Below are 19316 nucleotides of genomic sequence, written 5' to 3' on the forward strand. Positions count from 1 at the left end.
GGGAGCAGATGCCTGAGGCCAACACTGGAGAACAAAGAAAATCATACTTTTTTCTTTTTTAAAAAAATTATTTATTTATTTATTTATTTTGTTGCTGTTCTTTTGGTTAGTCGACAGGCAGGGAATATCGGGTTCTCTGGGTACTCTAACCCCCTGGGCAACAGGGAGCACAGAGACCTCTCACAGAGATAAATAGCCTCCCGGCCAATCCCCCTCCAATGGGGCTTCACCATTTTGGAGCAGCAGCCGGAGCCAGGCCACGCCCAAAGCAACAGCGGAGATAAACTCCACAGCAGCCGGGCAGGAAGCATAAGCCCTGTCTGCGCACAGCTGCCCAGCACAAGCCACTAGAGGTCACTATTCTCCCAGAAGAGGAAGGCCACAAACCAACAAGAAGGAAAGCTCTCCCAGCTGTCACTCGTACCAGCTCTGCAAACTATCTCTATCACCATGAAAAGGCAAAACTACAGGCAGACAAAGATCACAGAGTCAACACCTGAGAAGGAGACAGACCTAACCAGTCTTCCTGAAAAAGAATCCAAAATAAAAATCATGAACATGCTGACAGAGATGCAGAGAACAATGCAAGAGCAATGGGATGAAGTCCGGAGGGAGATCACAGATGCCAGGAAGGAGATTAAAGAAGTGAAACAAATGCTGGAAGGATTTATAAGCAGAATGGATAAGATGCAAGAGGCCATTGAAGGAATAGAAACCAGAGAACAGGAACATATAGAAGCTGACATAGAGAGAGATAAAAGGATCTCCAGGAACAAAACAATACTAAGAGAACTATGTGACCAATCCAAAAGGAACAATATACACATTACAGGGGTACCAGAAGAAGAAGAGGGAGGAAAAGGGATAGAAAGTGTCTTTGAAGAAATAATTGCTGAAAACTTCCCCAAACTGGGGGAGGAAATAATCGAACAGACCACGGAAATACACAGAACCCCCAACAGAAAGGATCCAAGGAGGACAACACCAAGACACATAATAATTACAATGGCAAGGATCAAGGACAAGGAAAGAGTTTTAAAGGCAGCTAGAGAGATAAAGGTCACCTATAAAGGAAAACTCATCAGGCTAACATCAGACCTCTCGAAAGAAACCCTACAGGCCAGAAGAGAATGGCATGATATATTCAATGCAATGAAACAGAAGGGCCTTGAACCAAGGATACTGTATCCAGCACGACTATCATTTAAATATGATGGCGGAATTAAACAACTCCGAGACAAGCAAAAGCTGAGGGAATTTGCTTCCCACAAACCACCTCTACAGGGCATCTTATAGGGACTACTCTAGATGGGAGCACTCCTAGAAAGAGCACAGAACAAAACACAAAACATATGAAGAATGGAGGAGGAGGAATAATAAGGGAGAGAAGAAAAGAATCTCCAGACAGTGTATATAATAGCTCAATAAGTGAGCTAAGTTAGGCAGTAAGATACTAAAGAAGCTAACCTTGAACCTTTGGTAACCACGAATCTAAAGCCTGCAATGGCAATAAGTACATATCTCTCAATAGTCACCCTAAATGTAAATGGACTTAATGCACCAATCAAAAGACACAGAGTAATAGAATGGATGAAAAAGCAAGACCCATCTATATGCTGCTTACAAGAAACTCACCTCAAACCCAAAGACATGCAAAGACTAAAAGTCAAGGGATGGAAAAACATATTTCAGGCAAACAACAGTGAGAAGAAAGCAGGGGTTGCAGTACTAATATCAGACAAAATAGAATTCAAAACAAAGAAAGTAACAAGAGATAAAGAAGGACACTACATAATGATAAAGGGCTCAATCCAACAAGAGGATATAACCATTCTAAATATATATGCACCCAACACAGGAGCACCAGCATATGTGAAACAAATACTAATAGAACTAAAGTGGGAAATAGACTGCAATGCATTCATTTTAGGACACATCAACACACCACTCACCCCAAAGGATAGATCCAACAGGCAGAAAATAAGTAAGGACACAGAGGCACTGAACAACACACTAGAACAGATGGACCTAATAGACATTTATAGAACTCTACATCCAAAAGCAACAGGATATACATTCTTCTCAAGTGCACATGGAACATTCTCCAGAAGAGACCACATACTAGCTCACAAAAAGAGCCTCAGTAAATTCCAAAAGATTGAAATTCTACCAACTAACTTTTCAGACCACAAAGGTATAAAACTAGAAATAAATTCTCCTTCAAGTTTTCCAAAAAATAGAAGAGGAGGGAATACTCCCAAACTCATTCTATGAAGCCAACATCACCCTAATACCAAAACCAGGCAAAGACTCCACCAAAAAAGAAAATTACAGACCAATATCCCTGATGAATGTAGATGCAAAAATACTCAACAAAATAATAGCAAACAGAATTGAACAGCATATCAAAATGATCATACACCATGACCAAGTGGGATTCATCCCAGGGATGCAAGGATGGTACAACATTCAAAAATCCATCAACATCATCCACCACATCAACAAAAAGAAAGACAAAAACCACACGATCATCTCCATAGATGCTGAAAAAGCATTTGACAAAATTCAACATCCATTCGTGATAAAACCTCTCAGCAAAATGGGAATAGAGGGCAAGTACCTCAACATAATAAAGGCCATATATGATAAACCCACAGCCAGCATTATACTGAACAGCGAGAAGCTGAAAGCATTTCCTCTGCGATTGGGAACTAGACAGGGATGCCCACTCTCCCCACTGTTATTTAACATAGTACTAGAGGTCCTAGCCATGGCAATCAAACAAAACAAAGAAATACAAGGAATCCAGATTGGTAAAGAAGAAGTTAAACTGTCACTATTTGCAGATGATATGATATTGTACATAAAAAACCCTAAAGACTCCACTCCAAAACTACTAGAACTGATATCGGAATACAGCAAAGTTGCAGGATACAAAACTAACACACAGAAATCTGTAGCTTTCCTATACACTAACAATGAATGAGTAGAAAGAGAAATCAGTAAAAACAATTTCATTCACAATTGCATCAAAAAGAATAAAATACCTAGGAACAAACCTAACCAAAGAAGTGAAAGACCTATACCCCGAAAAATACAAGTCACTCTTAAGAGAAATTAAAGGGGACACTAACAAATGGAAACTCATCCCCTGCTCATGGCTAGGAAGAATTAATATAATCAAAATGGCCATCCTGCCCAAAGCAATATACAGATTTGATGCAATCCCTATCAAATTACCAGCAACATTCTTCAATGAACTGGAACAAATAATTCAAACATTCATATGGAAACACCAAAGACCCCGAATAGCCAAAGCAATCCTGAAAATGAAGAATAAAGTAGGGGGGGATCTCACTCCCCAACTTCAGGCTCTACTATAAAGCCATAGTAATCAAGACAATTTGGTACTGGCACAAGAACAGAGCCACAGACCAGTGGAACAGATTAGAGACTCCAGACATGAACCCAAACATATATGGTCAATTAATATTTGATAAAGGAGCCATGGACATACAATGGCAAAATGACAGTCTCTTCAACAGATGGTGCTGGCAAAACTGGACAGCTACATGTAGCAGAATGAAACTGGAGCATTGTCTAACCCCATACACAAAAGTAAATTCAAAATGGATCAAAGACCTGAATGTAAGTCATGAAACCATTAAACTCTTGGAAAAAAACATAGGCAAAAACCTCTTAGGCATAAACATGAGTGACCTCTTCTTGAACATATCTCCCCAGGCAAGGAAAACAACAGCAAAAATGACCAAGTGGGACTATATTAAGCTGAAAAGCTTCTGTACAGCAAAAGACACCATCAATAGAACAAAAGGGAACCCTACAGTATGGGAGAATATATTTGAAAATGACAGATCCGATAAAGGCTTGATGTCTAGAATATATAAAGAGCTCACACACCTCAACAAACAAAAAACAAATAACCCAATTAAAAAATGGGCAGAGGAACTGAACAGACAGTTCTCCAAAAAAGAAATACAGATGGCCAACAGACACATGAAAAGATGTTCCACATCCCTAATTATCAGAGAAATGCAAATTAAAACTACAATGAGGTATCACCTCACACCAGTAAGGATGGCTGCCATCCAAAAGACAAACAACAACAAATGTTGGCGAGGCTGTGGAGAAAGGGGAACACTCCTACACTGCTGGTGGGAATGTAAGCTAGTTCAACCATTGTGGAAAGCAGTATGGAGGTTCATCAAAATGTTCAAAACAGACCTACCATTTGACCCAGGAATTCCACTCCTAGGAATTTACCCTAAGAATGCAGCAATCAAGTTTGAGAAAGACAGAGGCACCCCTATGTTTATCGCAGCACTATTTACAATAGCCAAGAATTGGAAGCAACCTAAATGTCCATCGGTAGATGAATGGATAAAGAAGATGTGGTACATATACACAATGGAATACTACTCAGCCATAAGAAGAGGGCAAATCCTACCATTTGTAGCAACATGGATGGACCTGGAGGGTATTATGCTCAGTGAAATAAGCCAAGTGGAGAAAGAGAAATACCAAATGATTTCACTCATCTGTGGAGTATAAGAACAAAGGAAAAACTGAAGGAACTAAACCACAGCAGAATCACAGAACTCAAGAATGGACTAACAGGTACCAAAGGGAAAGGGACTGGGGAGGATGGGTGTGTAGGGAGGGATAAGGAGGGGGAAGAAGAAGGGGGGTATTAAGATTAGCATGCATGGGGGGGTGGGAGAAAGGGGAGGGCTGTACAACACAGAGAAGACAAGTAGTGATTCTACAACATTTTGCTATGCTGATTGACAGTGACTGTAAAGGGGTGTATAGGGGGGACCTGGTATAGGGGAAAGCCTAGTAAATATCATATTCGTCATCTAAGTGCAGATTAATCATAACAAAAAAAAAAGCAGTTCCTGTGTGGTGACCTCCACTGAGTTCTACACAATGGTATAAAGGGCATATCAAAGTGAGGGAAAAGGGTCTGTTTGTGTTTATACAGAGGATCAAAGCCTAATTTGGCTACTCAGAAAATGAACTAAGATACGATATGAAGAAGAAGTTCCAACATCATCACTCTCTGGAAGACTCATACCAGAAGATGATCATCAAAAAACCTCAACTAAGATCCAGGCAATGCTGCAGTTGTAGCTGCATCCATCCCACCAATTCCTGGACTTGCCATTGGAATGAAGAAGGAGATATCTAAGCTGGCCTGTGCTTTCATTAAAGTAACAAATTTGACTGGATCTCTACTGTTGGAACTCAACCAAGAATAAGGAGAAGTGCAAGTTGCAGCGCTCCAAAATCTTACGACTACAGACTATCTACTGTTAAAAGAACATATGGGAGGTGAACAGTTCCCAGGAATGGGTTGTTTTAATTTGTCTGATTTCTCTCAGATTGTTCAAGTATAGTTGGACAATATCCATCATATCATAGACAAATTTTCACAGATGCCTAGGATGCCTAACTGGTTTTCTTGGCTTCACTGGAGATGGCTGGTAATTATAGATCTGCTTTGGTTATGTAACTGTATTCCTATTATGTTAATATGTGTGCACAATTTAATTAGTAGTTAAAAGCTATACATGCTTAAGTTACTCTACAAGAAGATATGTCAAAGAAATAATCAATCCTCCCATGTTTTCTTCCGTCTGCTACCTCTATAGCTTTTCTTCTCCTTCGTAATTACAACCCTTAAATAGAATTCATGCCTCATATCGAATTTACGGAGTATCATAATTCCTCCAAGTGGTAAAGATACCTCAAGACAAATGCTGGGCATAGAAGCCACAGGGCATAAATCTGCAAAGAAGTAAAAAGCTAACCTTTTCAAACAATATGGCTTCTCTCTCACTTACCAAATTTACATTTCCCTGTATGGCCCCGGAAGATGACTGGTTAGCCAGAGATGGGTAAGATTCCTCAAGGGAGGAACAACCTAAGACAGGAACAGTCACAGGGGGGCCATCAGGTGAGAAATTGGGGATCAACAGTGGTGATGCTTAGAACCTCACCTCCCTGTTTTGAGAGAAATCTTCTGCATCCGTGGATGTTTTAATGCCCTTGTCTAGCTTGGATTAACACATAGTCTACAGGCACACACCTGATCATCTACAATTGCTCTCTTACAATACTAAACTATGTTTTCTACCTTTATCTTGCATCTACCTACCACTTCAGCATTTTATTAAAAATAAAAATAATAATAATAATAAAGGGAGAAATGTGGGATCCACATATAAATCAAGTATAAAAATCAAATGAATATTCATATTTGACCTGATTGTTTACAGTTCATAATGCATGATCAAAACCAAAAGTTTCTGTGGTGACTGCCCTTGTATTGTTCACCATGTAAGAACTTATTCACTATGTAAGAATTTGTTCACCATGTAAGAACTTGTTCATTATGCTTCAGAAGATTGGAGACTGTCGAGAATTAGGCTTGAGATGGATTAATGATGGTGCATTGAGCATTGACTCCCTTATACAGAATTTTATTGTTGTTAACAACCATTTGATCAATAAATATGAGAGATGCCCTCTCAAAAAAAAAAACCTATTGTACACACATGTAAAAATAAAAAGAATTAAAAAAAAAGACATATGCACCCCTATGTTTATCACAGCACTATTTACAATAGCCAAGAAATGGAAACAACCCAAGTGTCCATCAGTAGTTGAATGGATAAAGAAGATGTGGTACATATACACAATGGAATATTATTCAGCCATAAGAAGAAAAAAAATCCTACCATTTGCAACAACATGGATGGAGCTAGAGGATATTATGCTCAGTGAAATAAGCCAGGCAGAGAAAGACAAGTACCAAATTATTTCACTTACATGTGGAGAATAAGAACAAAGAAAAAACTGAAGGAACAAAACAACAGCAGAAACATAGAACCCAAGAATGGACTAACAGTTACCAAAGGGAAAGGGACTGGGGAGGATGGGTGGGAAGGGAGGGATAAGGGGGGGGGAGAAAGGGGTCCTTATGAATAGCATGTATAATGTGTGTGGGGGCACAGGGAGGGCTGTGCAACACAGAGAAGACAAGTAGTGCTTCTATAGCCTCTTACTACGCTGATGGACAGTGACTGTAATTGAGTTTCTGGGGGTGACTTGGTTAAGGGGGGAGCCTAGTAAACATAATGTTCTTCATGTAATGGTAGAAAAATTATACCAAAAAAAAAGTTTTAAAGTTTTATTTTCCACTTTAAAAAAAAAAAAAGACAGAAAGAGAGTCTTAAATATGCTAATTTTTCTGAGCATATCTGAACTAACCCCACCCCCTCGGAATTCAGGCTTCCATGTGTTAGCAATCTGAAACAAATGATATGCGAACATTTCATAGTGTCAGGCTTTTAATAAGTGCTCAATCAATGACCTTCTCCATGAATTGCTGCAGGAAGACCATAAAGCCAAACCTTGGAGGAAAGGGTAAAGCCAAAACATTTTGTAGGACTCTGCATTTTTCATTTATTCATTAAGTGTGCATTAAGAGCCTCCTACTGGTAGGTATTAACACACTGATGATACAGCCCACACCAGCCGTCTACATCCCCTCCCCTCCAAACGTATACATTCTAGAAGGTTAAAAGGCAAGAAACAGATAAAAACATTCTATATCTTGCGAAAGAGACAAGGGTTGAGAAGAGAAAGTAAAGACACAATAATGCTAGAAGCTTCCAAGCCAACACCGCTCGACCGGGACCCAGCCTGGTCTGTCTGCCTGGAGTGTCAGAAAGCGCAAGGGCTCCCCACAGCTCGAGTTGGCCGTTTGGATTAATTCTGTGTGCGTGGGGAAGCCTGTAATGCTTGTCAGGCAGTGGGCAGTAGAGATTTATGACAGAAACTGAGTTCCCTTTTAGAACGATCACTCTAAATGCTGTGCAGAAAAACAGATCCAATCAAAGCAAGGATGAAAGCTGCAGGTCACTGGGGATGTCTTGCCCAGAGGCTTGGTGAGAGATTCTAGAAACCTGGACTCCAGCAGCAGCAGTAGAGACGCAGAGAACTTGAGATATATTCCAGAGGCGGCAAGAACAGGACTTACTATAGGTGGGTGAGGGGCAAAGGAGGAAGGGGGTCCCAGAGAACTGGAGGGTTCTGGTTTGTGTAGGTGGGTGCAGAGTGATGTGATTCAGGAGATGGGGGTGCGGACTCATGCAACAGACCATTTAGAGCCCTTTCCTTTTTGCATTTACAGATTTCCCAGAACCAGTGAAAACAGACTTTCCTAACCTGGGGATGTGGATGGATGCCAGGGCTTTTAGTAACCTCCTGAAACTGTGCAAAATGGTGTGTCCACATGCGTTGTTCTCCTGTGGTCTTTACCTTGCAAAGCATTCCTGGTGCCCTGACCTCGACTAAGGTAAGAATCACTGATTTAAACAAGCAGAATTATTTGAAAGTAGTCATGGAAGAGAAGGATTAAAAAGAGGTTCACACTTGTATTCATTTTAGTTTAGAACCTACGAGACCCACTCTGGAAGAGTGAAGAAAAAGGTTGACTCTGTATCTGAGCAATGTGTGCCTAGGATGAACCCTCCACAAAAGACAAACTGAAACTGAAGTTTGATGTTTTTTTTTTAATGGCATAACATTAAAGTCATCTTAATCTGATGCAGCCATGAACGATTTAAGATGTGTCTCTTCCCACAAAAGGCAGCTGGCCACATAAAGATGACTGTGCGATCCATTCAAAATTAAAGAATAGACTAAATCATTTGCAACAGTAAAAATGCAGAAAATCCTACCAGAAAAACACAAGAGCAAAAAACTCTTGAGTAGCAAGTAATTTCCAATTGTTTCCAAAACAGGAAGCAAAAGTCATTTTAATGTCATTCTGGTAGTTTCCAGATTAGGATGCGTTAATCAGGCAGCCTCTAAAAACAGAGGCAATTCATTAAAAATAAATAAATTAAAAAAAAAAACGACTTCAGCAAGAAGTGTCAAGAAAGCAGGCTTTTTCAAGGTAGTGATTTGTATGCAAATAGAGCTCAGCATTTATCCCTAAACCTCCAAAGCCTGTAAAAGGAAAAGTTTTGTTCTCTCCATCTTCTTACACTCTTCTAATAAAGTCAACTGCCATTGAACAGAAAAGCCTCTGATATCTCTGAAACAATAATGGGAGAAATGCATGCACAAATACAGGGTTTCAAACCAATAACCCCTTCTAAGCCACTCTTTCCTCCTCAAATCTCTTAGCTTGGTGTTTTGTTAGTGTTGGGTTAATATTTAGACCAACTTTACTGTTTAATATAGTAGCGTATTTCATACCATAAAATAAAAGCTGAACAAATGGTTGCCTAAAAAAAGAAAAAGTCAATAGAAGCAAATTCCTTAAGGGCCTGCCTCTGTCCAGCACACCTTTTTTGCAACCATAATGTGCATATGTGATTTAAATACTGCTGGCCACTAACCCCAGAGATAGCATTTAGAACCTAGAACTTGAGTCATTCCATATTTAAAACTTCACCCCCAGTTTTCCATATTCAACTCACGTACCCACCTCTGTCCCCTCACGTTAGCTTTGTCTGTATTTTCCTTCCCCATCAGAACAGCATCACTGGAGGTAGGGTCTTGGAGGGAGGGTCTACAGATTAGGTATCTAATTACAATTCCTTCTTCCTCTCCAGTTTTAACTACATGAATTCTTAAAAACATTATTGTCAAGAATAACAAAAAACTCAAAACATAAAACTCTGGGAAAATCTTTACAAAATCTAAGGGTGTATAGGATTTGCAACTTTTCCTCTGCCTATCATTTTTCAAATTCTGTTTAGAAAGCACAGCACGTGCTACAGTTTGCCTAATGTTTAAATTATGAGGTGCACTAACCTAAAAGGATCTATGAAAACACCAACTTGAACACAAGATTTCTACGTATTTGAATTTCATTTTGTGTCTAACTGAAAAAAAATATACTTCAGTGTGCCTAAGGAAAGCAAAAATTGTGGAAAGAGATGCTCTGGTAATTTCATAACAGTTTTACATTTTTATATTATCATCCCTCCTTCAGGATCCTAAAGTTCACTCCCATTTTCTTTATACAAAACATGTCATATAATAAAAACACATCTTTGCTATCCAACAGGCTTGTGGCACGTGGATCGGATATTGGCCCCAATCTCTCTCATTATCAGCATCACTAACACCACCACCATCCTTGGCATCGTTGCTCAAAAGAAAGGAGGAATTGCTTGAATCTCCACAAATGTTGCTAAAAAAGGTGTATCCGATTTCTCATTGATGACTAAATGTTCCTCCAGGTAGACTGCAACCTCAAATACTAGGGTACAGAGAGATCGCATGGTCATTAATGTTTCTATGTGGAAAAAAACACCAGCCTCTCCCTGAAAAGATACTCTTAAGTCAGAATCTCTATGGGTAAGTCAGCTTACCCTATGAAATGGGGAAAAAAATCAAATTGAGAGCAACTAGTATTATGGATTTTCACTGTATCTGATATCCTTATATCCATAATAGTTTACCTGATACACATCAGTGCCTACAGCGCAGTGTTGTGCAATGGAACTTTGACAACAATGGGAATGTTCTGTATTGTAGGCTATCCAATATAGTAGCAACAAGTGCCGTGTGGCTACTAAGCACTTGAAATGTGACATGTGTGACTGAAGTACTGAATTTTAATGATATTTAATTTTGAAATTAATAATTAAATGTAAACTTTTAAAAATGTAAATGGCCACCTATAGCTAGTAGCTATGGCATTGGACAGCACAGACACAGAGGCCATGAGAGGTGCAACAGAGTGGTGAGGACTGGGGCAAATGGGAATACACATGCCCCGAGGTAGGTAGACACTACTTAGCTGTTTGTTCCAAGAAAAACTGGAAATTTGGATGCTATGTGTAATTCTCTCATATTTAATTTTGGGGAACTACAGTTAGTCCTCATTTCACTTGGTTCGAATGCACACAAATTTTACTGACTGCTGCTTAGGTAAATGACACTAGTTCCCCAACAACCTAGTTCAAATTTCAGTGACCATGGCTTATTTACCTCCGAGTCATTGCACCAAGTACAAATTCACTACTAGCCTTCAGTCCACAAACCACTATGTAAATACTGGAAGGAAGCACATGGTGATCAGTGACCAACCACGTCATGGCTTTCAGGGTCTGTCCGTGATCAGTCGCTGTGCATCCGTCATTCAGTCACACACAGCCAGCAAAGCATGAAGGTGTGCTGCTTCCTGGTCTTCCACCGATTAAACCCGGTGATATTTTACAAACATGGACAATCAGAAAGGGAACTGGCCAACAAATATGAAAGTGCAACAAAGAAACCAAAAGTGATAATGCTGGTACTGAAATGTGAATCAAACATACACGAAGTTATAGAAGAAACAGCTGACTGTGGAAATACTCCTCATGCTGCCCCTCGAGAGCCTCTACATGTGCAGCCAGAGGAACTTAGTGAGGCAAACTTATCAATATAAATGTAGGAAGTAGTTGTAGAAAAGAGGAAGATACACCAGAGGAAGTGAGGCCACCAAAAGACTTTAAACATTTTTAAAAACTTCATGTTTTGGGGGCGGAGCCAGGATGGCAGTGTGAGTAGAGCAGTGGAAATCTCCTCCCAAAACCACATATATCTATGAAAATATAACAAAGACAACTCTTCCTAAAATAGAGACCAGAGGACACAGGAAAACATTCAGACCACATCCACACCTGCGAGAACCCAACGCCTCGTGAAGGGGGTAAGATACAAGTCCCGGCCTGGCGGGACCTGAGCGCCCATCACCCCAGCTCCCGGCGGGAGGAGAGGAGTCAGCAGGGAGGGAGAGGGAGCCCAGGACTGCTGAGCACCCAGCCCCAGCCTTCCGGACCAGAGCGCAGACACAGTGCATGCGCGGGGCCCTGGACACTAGGGAAACAGGGCGGCAGGACCGGTGAGCGGGTGCCTGAGGCCGACGCGGGAGAACAAAGAAACGAGAGCGAGTTTTTTTTGTTGTTGTTGGCGAGTGCTTCTTGGAAGCCTTAAGGGGACAGGGACCCAAATACTAAGGAAACAGGGCAGCAAGACCAGTGAGCGGGTGCCTGAGACCGGCGCCTGAGGACAAACAATACCGCGCGTTTCTCCCTTTTTTTTTTTTTTTTTGGTGAGTGCTTTATGGAAGCCTTAAAGGGACAGGGACCCCAATACTAGGGAAACAAGGCAGCAAGACCGGTGAGTGGGTGCCTGAGACTGGCGCCTGAGGACAAAGAAAATCACATGTTCTTTCCTTTTTTTTTTTTCCGTCTTTCGTTGTTGCTGTTGTTGTCTTGGTTTGGAGAGTGCTTTTTGGAAGTCTTAAAGGGGCAGGGAGGGACACTTAGTCCAGAGGCAGGGAATCTGGGGATCTCTGGGCACTCTAACCCCCTGGGCAACAGGGAGCACAGAGGCCCACTACGGAGATAAATAGCCTCCCGGCAGCTCCCCCTCCAACGGGGCTCCACCATTTTGGAGGAGCAGCCCCAACCAGGCCACGCCCACAGCAACAGCGGAGATAAACTCCATAGCAGCCAGGCAGGAAGCAGAAGCCCTGTCTGCACACAGCTGCCCAGCACAAGCCACTAGAGGTCACTGTTCTCCCAGAAGAGGAAGGCCACAAACCAACAAGAAGGAAAGCTCTTCCAGCCGTCACTCGTACCAGCTCTGCAAACTCTATCACCATGAAAAGGCAAAACTACAGGCAAAGATCACAGACAACACCTGAGAAGAAGACAGACTAACCAGTCCTCCTGAAAAAGAATTCAAAATAAAAATCATGAACATGCTGACAGAGATGCAGAGAAAAATGCAAGAGCAATGGGATGAGATGCAGAGAAAAATGCAAGAGCAGTGGGATGAAGTCCGGAGGGAGATCACAGATGTCAGGAAGGAGATCACAGAAGTGAAACAATCCCTGGAAGGATTTATAAGCAGAATGGATAAGGTGCAAGAGGCCGTTGAAGGAATAGAAACCAGAGAACAGGAACATATAGAAGCTGACATAGAGAGAGATAAAAGGATCTCTAGGAATGAAACAACACTAAGAGAACTATGTGACCAAGCCAAAAGGAATAATATTTGTATTATAGGGGCACCAGAAGAAGAAGAAAGAGGAAAAGGGATAGCAAGTCTCTTTGAAGAAATAATTGCTGAAAACTTCCCCAAACTGGGGGAGGAAATAATCGAACAGACCATGGAATTACACAGAACCCCCAACAGAAAGGATCCAAGGAGGACAACACCAAGACACATAGTAATTAAAATGGCAAGGATCAAGGACAAGGAAAGAGTTTTAAAGGCAGCTAGAGAGAAAAAGGTCACCTATAAAGGAAAACCCATCAGGCTAACATCAGACTTCTCGACAGAAACCCTACAGGCCAGAAGAGAATGGCATGATATATTCAATGCAATGAAACAGAATGGCCTTGAACCAAGGATACTGTATCCAGCATGACTATCATTTAAATATGATGGCGGGATTAAACAATTCCCAGACAAGCAAAAGCTGAGGGAATTTGCTTCCCACAAACCACCTCTACAGGGCATCTTACAGGGACTGCTCTAGATGGGAGCACTCCTAAAAAGAGCACAGAACAAAACACACAACATTTGAAGAATGGAGGAGGAGGAATAAGAAGGGGGAGAAGAAAAGAATCTCCAGACAGTGTATATAATAGCTCAATAAGTGAGCTAAGTTAGGCAGTAAGATACTAAAGTAGCTAACCTTGAACCTTTGGTAACCACGAATCTAAAGCCTGCAATGGCAATAAGTACATATCTCTCAATAGTCACCCTAAATGTAAATGGACTTAATGCACCAATCAAAAGACACAGAGTAATAGAATGGATAAAAAAGCAACACCCATCTATATGCTGCTTACAAGAAACTCACCTCAAACCCAAAGACAAGCACAGACTAAAAGTCAAAGGATGGAAAAACATATTTCAGGCAAACAACAGTGAGAAGAAAGCAGGGGTTGCAGTACTAATATCAGACAAAATAGACTTCAAAACAAAGAAAGTAACAAGAGATAAAGAAGGACACTACATAATAATAAAGGGCTCAGTGCAACAAGAGGATATAACCATTCTAAATATATATGCACCCAACACAGGAGCACCAGCATTTGTGAAACAAATACTAACAGAACTAAAGAGGGAAATAGACTGCAATGCATTCATCTTAGGAGACTTCAACACACCACTCACCCCATAGGACAGATCCACCAGGCAGAAAATAAGTAAGAACACACAGGCACTGAACAACACACTAGAACAGATGGACCTAACAGACATCTATAGAACTCTACATCCAAAAGCAACAGGATATACATTCTTCTCAAGTGCACATGGAACATTCTCCAGAATAGACCACATACTAGCTCACAAAAAGAGCCTTAGTAAATTCCAAAATATTGAAATTCTACCAACCAATTTTTCAGACCACAAAGGTATAAAACTAGAAATAAATTCTACAAAGAAAACAAAAAGGCTCACAAACACATGGAGGCTTAACAACATGCTTCTAAATAATCAATGGATCAATGAACAAATCAAAATAGAGATCAAGGAATATATAGTAACAAATGACAACAACAACACAAAGCCCCAACTTCTGTGGGACGCAGCGAAAGCAGTCTTAAGGGAAAGTATACAGCGATCCAGGCACACCTGAAGAAGGAAGAACAATCCCAAATGAATAGTCTAACATCACAATTATAGAAACTGGAAAAAGAAGAACAAATGAGGCCTAAAGTCAGTAGAAGGAGGGACATAATAAAGATCAGAGAAGAAATAAACAAAATTGAGAAGAATAAAACAATAGCAAAAATCAACGAAACCAAGAGCTGGTTCTTTGAGAAAATAAACAAAAAAGATAAGCCTCTAGCCAAACTTATTAAGAGAAAAATAGAATCAACACAAATCAACATAATCAGAAATGAGAATGGAAAAATCACGACAGACTCCACAGAAATACAAAGAATTATTAAAGACTGCTATGAAAACCTATATGCCAACAAGCTGGAAAACCTAGAAGAAATGGACAACTTCCTAGAAAAATACAACCTCCCAAGACTGACCAAGGAAGAAACACAAAAGATAAACAAACCAAATACGAGCAAAGAAATTGAAACGGTAATCAAAAAACTACTCAAGAACAAAACCCCAGGGCCAGACAGATTTACCTCGGAATTTTATCAGACACACAGAGAAGACATAATACCCATTCTCCTTAAAGTGTTCCAAAAAATAGAAGAAGAGGGAATACTCCCAAACTCATTCTATGAAGCCAACATCACCCTAATACCAAAACCAGGCAAAGACCCCACCAAAAAAGAAAATTACAGACCAATATCCCTGATGAATGTAGATGCTAAAATACTCAATAAAATATTAGCAAACAGAATTCAACAGTATATCAAAAGGATCATACACCATGACCAAGTGGGGTTCATCCCAGGGATGCAAGGATGGTACAACATTCGAAAATCCATCAACATCATCCACCACATCAACAAAAAGAAAGACAAAAACCACATGATCATCTCCATAGATGCTGAAAAAGCATTTGACAAAATTCAACATCCATTCATGATAAAAACTCTCAGCAAAATGGGAATAGAGGGCAAGTACCTCAACATAATAAAGGCCATATATGATAAACCCACAGCCAGCATTATACTGAACAGCGAGAAGCTGAAAGCATTTCCACTGAGATCGGGAACCAGACAGGGATGCCCACTCTCCCCACTGTTATTTAACATAGTACTGGAGGTCCTAGCCATGGCAATCAGACAAAACAAAGAAATACAAGGAATCCAGATTGGTAAAGAAGAAGTTAAACTGTCACTATTTGCAGATATGATATTGTACATAAAAAACCCTAAAGACTCCACTCCAAAACTACTAGAACTGACATCGGAATACAGCAAAGTTGCAGGATACAAAATTAACACACAGAAATCTGTAGCTTTCCTATACACTAACAATGAATCAATAGAAAGAGAAATCAGGAAAACAATTCCATTCACAATTGCATCAAAAAGAATAAAATACCTAGGAATAAACCTAACCAAAGAAGTGAAAGACCTATACCCCAAAAAATACAAGTCACTCTTAAAAGAAATTAAAGGGGACACTAACAAATGGAAACTCATCCCCTGCTCATGGATAGGAAGAATTAATATTGTCAAAATGGCCGTCCTGCCTAAAGCAATATACAGATTTGATGCAATCCCTATCAAATTACTTGCAACATTCTTCAATGAACTGGAACAAATAATTCAAAAATTCATATGGAAACACCAAAGACCCTGAATAGCCAAAGCAATCCTGAGAAAGAATAAAGTAGGGGGGATCTCACTCCCCAACTTCAAGCTCTACTACAAGCCATAGTAATCAAGACAATTTGGTACAAAGGAGCCATGGACATACAATGGCGAAATGACAATCTCTTTAACAGATGGTGCTGGCAAAACTGGACAGCTACATGTAGGAGAATGAAACTGGACCATTGTCTAACCCCATATACAAAGGTAAACTCAAAATGGATCAAAGACATGAATGTAAGTCATGAAACCATTAAACTCTTGGAAAAAAACATAGGCAAAAACCTCTTAGACATAAATATGAGTGACCTCTTCTTGAACATATCTCCACAGGCAAGGAAAACAACAGCAAAAATGAGCAAGTGGGACTACATTAAGCTGAAAAGCTTCTGTACAGTGAAAGACACCATCAATAGAACAAAAAGGAACCCTACAGTATGGGAGAATATATTTGAAATTGACAGATCCGATAAAGGCTTGACGTCCAGAATATATAAAGAGCTCACATGCCTCAACAAACAAAAAACAAATAACCCAATTAAAATATGGGCATAGGAACTGAACAGACAGTTCTCTAAAAAAGAAATACAGATGGCCAAGAGACACATGAAAAGATGCTCCACATCGCTAATTATCAGAGAAATGCAAATTAAAACTACAATGAGGTATCACCTCACACCAGTAAGGATGGCTACCATCCAAAAGACAAACAACAACAAATGTTGGCGAGGCTGTGGAGAAAGGGGAACCCTCCTACACTGCTGGTGGGAATGTAAATTAGTTCAACCATTGTGGAAAGCAGTATGGAGGTGCATCAAAATGCTCAAAACAGACCTACCATTTGACCCAGGAATTCCACTCCTAGGAATTTACCCTAAGAACGCAGCAATCAAGTTTGAGAAAGACAGATGCACCCCTATGTTTATCGCAGCACTATTTACAATAGCCAAGAATTGGAAGCAACCTAAGTGTCCATCGGTAGATGAATGGATAAAGAAGAAGTGGTACATATACACAATGGAATATTATTCAGCCATAAGAAGAGGGCAAATCCTACCATTTGCAGTAACATGGATAGACCTGGAGGGTATTATACTCAGTGAAATAAGCCAAGCGGAGAAAGAGAAATACCAAATGATTTCCACTCATCTGAGGAGTATAAGAACAAAGGAAAAACTGAAGGAACAAAACAGCAGCGGAATTACAGAATCAAATAATGGACTAACAGGTACCAAAGGTAAAGGAACTGGGGAGGATGGGTGGGCAGGGAGGGATAAAGTGTGGGAGAAGAAAGGGGGTATTAAGATTAGCATGCATGGGGGGGAGGGAGAAAGGGGAGATTGGGCTGCACAACACAGAGAGGACAAGTAGGGATTCTACAACATTTTGCTATGCTGATTGACAGTGACTGTAATGTCGTTTTTAGGGGGGACCTGATATAGGGGAGAGCATAGTGAACATAGTATTCTTCACCTAAGTGTAGATTAAAGATTAAAAAAAAAAGAAAGAAAGAAAGAAAAGGGGATTACTACTTGATAGGATAAAACTATTGGTAAATCAAAGATTAACTCATGATTCAAATATCCTTAATTTTGATCACTTAAAGGGTGTCAGATGATCGGCTATGAAGGTACTCTTTTCTGATAATATTCCTTTCTCTTAATAAAAATAAAAATTAAAAATAAATAAATAAATATATATAAAAAATAAAAATAATAAATAAATAAATAAATAAATAAATAAAGCAGTTCCTGTGTGGTGACCTCCAATGAGTTCTGCACAGTGGTATAGAGGGCAGGTCAAAGTGTGGGCAAAGGGTCTGTTTGTTTTTATGCAGAAGATCAAGGCCTAACTTGGCTACCCAGAAAATGAACTAAGATACGATATGAGGAGGAGCTTCCGGCATCAGCACTCTCTGGAGGACTCGTGCCAGGGGATGATCATCAAAAAGCCTCCACAGGGATCTGGGCGATGCTGCGGTTGTGGCTGCATCCATCCCACTGTTTCCTGGACTTGCCATTGGAATGAGGAGGGAGATGTCTGGGCTGGCATGTGCATACAGTGAGACAACAAATTTGAGTGGATCTGTACTGTTGGAACTCAACCAGGAGTTGGGAGGGGTGCAAGTTGTAGCACTCCAAAATCTTATGACTATAGACTATCTACGGTTAAAAGAACATATGGGATGTGAACAGATCCCAGAAATGGGTTGCTTTAATTTGTCTGATTTCTCTCAGACTGTTCAAGTACAGTTGGACAATATCCATCATATCATAGACAAATTTTCACAAATGCCTAGGGTGCCTAAATGGTTTTCTTGGCTTCACTGGAGATGGTGGTAATTATAGATTTGCTTTGTTTATGTCACCGTATTCCTAATATGTTAATATGTGTGTGCAAGTTAGTTAGTAGTTTAAAACCTATACATGCTTAAGGTACTCTACAAGAAGATATATCAAAGAAATAATCCTCCCATGTTTTCTTCCATATGCTACCTCTATAGCTTTTCTTCTTCCTTCCTAATTACAACCCTTAAATAGAATTTGTGCCTCATATCGAATTTACCGAGCATCATAATTCCTCCAGGTGGTAAAGATACCTCGAGACAAGTGCTGGGCATAGAAGCCACAGGGCATAAATCTGCAAAGAAGTAAGAAGCTAACCTTTTCAAACAATACGGCTTCTCTCTCACTTACCAACTTTACATTTCCCTGTATGGCCCTGGAAGATGACTGGTTAGCCAGAGACGGGTAAGATTCCTCAAGGGAGGAACAACCTAAGACAGGCACAGTCGCAGGGGGGCCATTAGGTGAGAAATCGGGCAACAACAGTGGTGAAGCTTAGAACCTCCCCCCACCCCGTTTTGAGAGAAAGCTTCTGCATCCGTGGATGTTTTATTGCCCTTGTCTAGCTTGGATTAGCACATAGTCTACAGGTACACACCTGATCATCTACAATTGCTCTCTTACA

General features: G+C 40.3%; 1 protein-coding gene and 1 long non-coding RNA gene across 27 annotated transcripts in view; one reads left to right on the forward strand and one right to left on the reverse strand.

Annotated features, from left to right (window-relative positions):
• FHIT (fragile histidine triad diadenosine triphosphatase) overlaps positions 1 to 19316 on the reverse strand; it is a 1286968-nt gene that overhangs the window by 245089 nt on the left and 1022563 nt on the right. The gene's annotated exons all lie outside the window — the stretch shown is intronic.
• On the forward strand, positions 7048 to 13462 carry LOC108391643 (uncharacterized). 2 transcript variants are annotated; one of them, XR_012128676.1, is made up of 3 exons: positions 7048 to 8073; positions 8222 to 8386; positions 8479 to 13462. It is a non-coding gene; the product is annotated as an uncharacterized lncRNA (long non-coding RNA). The 2 variants fall into 2 exon arrangements; XR_001851811.3 differs by having other exon boundaries at positions 10112 to 13462.

Source organism: Manis javanica, chromosome 3 (genome assembly GCF_040802235.1).
Source record: "Manis javanica isolate MJ-LG chromosome 3, MJ_LKY, whole genome shotgun sequence".
In the NCBI taxonomy this organism is placed as follows: Eukaryota; Metazoa; Chordata; class Mammalia; order Pholidota; family Manidae; genus Manis; species Manis javanica.